We start from the raw sequence: 4,503 nt of genomic DNA, 5'->3' as shown, positions 1-4,503 counted from the left end.
CAAAGAAACAGCTTGTATCAACCCTTTTGTCTATGTCTCCAGCCAAACAACCAGTTCAATCCAAGAGAACAGTTTGTGTCTGCCTATCTGTTTGTATCTTCAACCAAGTGTCAAGTTCGATCCAAAGAACCACTTGTATCTGCCTATATGTCTATGTTTCCTGTAACGCCCCATTTTCCGTAACGACAGAAAATGGTGTTACGTCTTAATACTTGAGTGTCTAAAGCGAATTAAGTTCATAAATCTTACTTTTACTAGTAAATTAATTTGGTTACTAAAAATTTAATTTAAATAAATATCTTTCTTGCATTTTTTTTTTAAAATAAAAGTCTTAGCTCTTGATCGTAAAACATAAAAATAAATAAAACACAAGGATATAAAATATGCATCAATATATTCTACACGACGTTAATTATCTTGCCCTTAGGCTTACATACTCAGGCTTGTCAGGGTTAGTTAGATATTTTACAAACACCTGCAAGTTAAAGTACGTCATACTTAAGTCAAACTAATTAAACATAAGGAGAGATAACTAGTTTTTTTAAAAAATCATAAATAATATAATTAATCATATAATTCAATCATATATATTTTTCTGGTTTCAAAAATATATTTATTTATTTATTTCGGTAATAAAATTTATACAGCCGAGCAAATCACTGTCCAAAATTTGGTAGAATTTTAAGCCGAAATTTTTAACATAACCTGTTATAATATTATAGTACTAATATATAACATTATTTTTCCTAAATTCACTCTCTAGAAAAGAATTTAATTATCAGTTAATTCAGAATAAAATACCGCAAAAATACACTAAATAATGCATAAAAAAATAGGGTGTCACCACTAATGTAACGCCCCATTTTCCGTAACGACAGAAAATGGTGTTACGTCTTAATACTTGAGTGTCTAAAGCGAATTAAGTTCATAAATCTTACTTTTACTAGTAAATTAATTTGGTTACTAAAAATTTAATTTAAATAAATATCTTTCTTGCATTTTTTTTTTAAAATAAAAGTCTTAGCTCTTGATCGTAAAACATAAAAATAAATAAAACACAAGGATATAAAATATGCATCAATATATTCTACACGACGTTAATTATCTTGCCCTTAGGCTTACATACTCAGGCTTGTCAGGGTTAGTTAGATATTTTACAAACACCTGCAAGTTAAAGTACGTCATACTTAAGTCAAACTAATTAAACATAAGGAGAGATAACTAGTTTTTCGATTCCTATGGTTGTCCTACTTATTCCTGTGCATATCAGTGTTTGGGACACCATATCCAATTCCCAAACTGCATCTCCTATTTCCTCCAGACACTCAATCCTTCGGTTCCCCGAGTGACTCAATGACTTCCCCGACATTATCTGCAAATTGTAAGGGTGAAATACTCGCACACAAGGTTAACTAAATGCTAATAATATTACATGATGATACATAATATTTTATAGTTACATGTAATATTTTTTTTAAATAAAGAAATATATAACACCATTATACATGTAATTTCTTTCACCATTAAATCCTGTAGAAATTAAATAATCACAAGGAAATATAAATCAATTGAGCACACAATAATTTATGGCAACCACACACATCAAAGTTAGTCAAAACAAAGATCACTTAACACTTTATCATAATCAATACAAAGGTTATAGTTTTGACTTGTTAGTAGCATCTTGGTTAAACCTACTCCATGGAGACCTCTATTATGAGTGTAAGGCCGTCTCAACTGCCATAACATGATTGTTTGCAATGAGTAGATATATAATCTCAACTCCAACCATTCTGGCCCGATCGCTGCACCTTATTATAGATAGTCCTGCACAGTCAGGTATCACTGCGTCGGGTATTATGATTTCCTCCAGTTAGAGAAGCTATCACTAACTATTGGTAGGAGTTCAAAACGCCTGTGATCCCCAGAAGGTCTGTAGTCGACCCAACCGAACCTATCCTCAGTCTTATATACGTTATCGTATTATAAGAAACAACCTGTATTACTCTTTACAAAAATTATTATTTTTGTAAATCTTCAACACAACTGTTTTCATCAACAATCACCTTAACAATTTAATTGTCAAAAGTCATAAATGTGCCTTAAGAGAAATTTCTTCAAATAAAATTAATAATAATAACTATGAGTTAGTTATAAGATAAATAAATTAAGAAAAATATATTATATATACTTACAATACCACGTTTAACTGATTACTTATCATATATATATGTATGCATAATATTTAGAATGTTTTCTAGAATTTCTTCTTTCTACTTACTGTCCATTTCAATAAATAATATAAATAATCAAATTTGCTCATTAATAATATATATTTAAAACAGATTAATACTACAATTAAATACACAAATTTTCTTAATCTCATGTGATAATATACATATATATCTTGGGCGTTCTCTAAAGTATATCCCCTTACCTTTCAGCTTTTCAAAACTTGAGTAATCACCTTCTTCAACACCTAATTACTCATCAAAATAATTTTCTCTTAACTACTATCATTGAAATAAACACTAAATTTATTAAATAAATTCTAAAGACAATTTTCCAATAGCTATAATGAACTATTTTATTCAAATGGTGTCAGTAGTGATTATTCTTTCTTAGTTAAAATAACTTTTGAATTTTAACATGATGGATTTCTACTAGTTTTAACCAAATCTTCCAAAATAATATAATTATGAGTTATCAAAACTTTTAAAAATAAATTCTAATACCTACCATTTTATTTATATATATCAATAGATACAACTTAATTAAATTTACATAATTAATATAGTCAAGTGTTTAAACTCCTAAATGTGTAGTAAGAATTTAATAAATAAATTCATGTTTCTAATCTTTAAAGAAAATGACTATTCCATTTTAATCAACTCCATCACTAAAAATATGGCTAACATAACTCATTATTTTTGGTTAATTTGTGAAGATCTAGTGAGATTTATAGTTTTGATTCTCTAAGGCATAACATTAATTTCAACAAAAGTTTATTGAAAGGCCAAATTATTTTATAGTGGTTAGCTAAGTTACATGAAGAAACATTTTGGACTAAAATAATACAAACAAAACAAAGGAATAAAAGAACTAGTTTGTTTTTGGAATATTAAACAAAGTAGTTTAAAAAAATAAAAGAGAACTAAGAATCACACCTTTGTTTTAGTTCTGCTTCTGCTATTGCTATGCAGGTTTGTGATTTTACAAAGAGTGCAAGTGCCTATTTATAGGAAAACAAGTGAAAGGTTTTGTGGTGCAAAGAGTGCCACGTTTTCTTGCTAAAGGAATGCAAGGAATATACTTATGTTTATACTTCTGCAACATTCATGCATAGTGCCACGCCATTCACCAAATGAATAAGCCACGTTACTGATTCTTATCAATATACTGTACATTCTTATCCAATATTGTTTTTTTAAAAAATCATAAATAATATAATTAATCATATAATTCAATCATATATATTTTTCTGGTTTCAAAAATATATTTATTTATTTATTTCGGTAATAAAATTTATACAGCCGAGCAAATCACTGTCCAAAATTTGGTAGAATTTTAAGCCGAAATTTTTAACATAACCTGTTATAATATTATAGTACTAATATATAACATTATCTTCATGGACTACATGAACCGGATTTTTAATCCATTCCTCGATAAGTTTGTCGTAGTTTTTATCGATGACATTCTCATATATTCTAAGAGCTACGAGGAGCATAAAGAGCATTTGCGTCAAGTTTTGCAAATCTTACACGATAAGAAGTTGTATGCGAAAATGTCAAAATGCGAATTTTGGCTTGAGGAGGTTAAGTTCTTGGGGCACGTGATTACAAAGGATGGTATAGCTGTGGACCCTGCAAAAGTGGAGACGGTACTTTCATGGGAACAACCACGAACGGTGACCGAGATTCGTAGTTTTGTTGGTTTAGCTGGATATTATCGAAGGTTTATTGAAGGATTCTCAAAGATAGTAGCACCATTAACTCAACTCACAAGAAAGAATCAACCATTTGTATGGACCAAAGAATGCGAAGAAAGTTTTCAAACAATGAAGAGACTTTTGACAACATCACCTGTGTTAGTTTTACCACAACCAGATGAACCATATGAAGTGTACTGTGATGCTTCACATCAAGGGTTAGGTTGTGTACTTATGCAACAAAAGAGAGTCGTAGCCTACGCCTCAAGACAATTGAAGACTCACGAGAGGAACTACCCTACACATGATTTGGAGCTAGCTGCAGTGGTATTTGCCTTGAAAATTTGGAGACATCATTTGTATGGATCTAAATTTGAAGTTTTTAGTGACCATAAAAGTTTGAAGTATCTTTTCGATCAAAAGGAGCTTAACATGAGGCAGAGACGCTGGATTGAATTTCTCAAAGATTATGATTTTACTTTACTTTATCATCCCGGAAAAGCAAACGTTGTAGCTGACGCATTGAGTCGGAAGGCAATTCACATTTCTGCAATGATGGCGAAAGAGCTAGA

General features: G+C 30.0%; 1 long non-coding RNA gene across 1 annotated transcript; it reads right to left on the bottom strand.

Moving 5' to 3' along the window:
* Positions 1-1,064: 1,064 nt before the first annotated feature.
* LOC146938756 (uncharacterized) lies at positions 1,065-3,275 on the bottom strand. The gene is made up of 3 exons (XR_015031416.1): positions 3,168-3,275; positions 2,438-2,479; positions 1,065-1,372 (listed from the first exon to the last, which is right to left on the bottom strand). It is a non-coding gene; the product is annotated as an uncharacterized LOC146938756 (long non-coding RNA).
* Between the last annotated feature and the right edge of the window lie 1,228 nt (positions 3,276-4,503).

Source organism: Medicago sativa, chromosome 3, assembly GCF_051527215.1.
Source record: "Medicago sativa cultivar Bolivia chromosome 3, Bolivia_mono, whole genome shotgun sequence".
NCBI classification, from domain to species: domain Eukaryota; kingdom Viridiplantae; phylum Streptophyta; class Magnoliopsida; order Fabales; family Fabaceae; genus Medicago; species Medicago sativa.
This window is presented reverse-complemented; position numbering and strand designations above follow the sequence as displayed.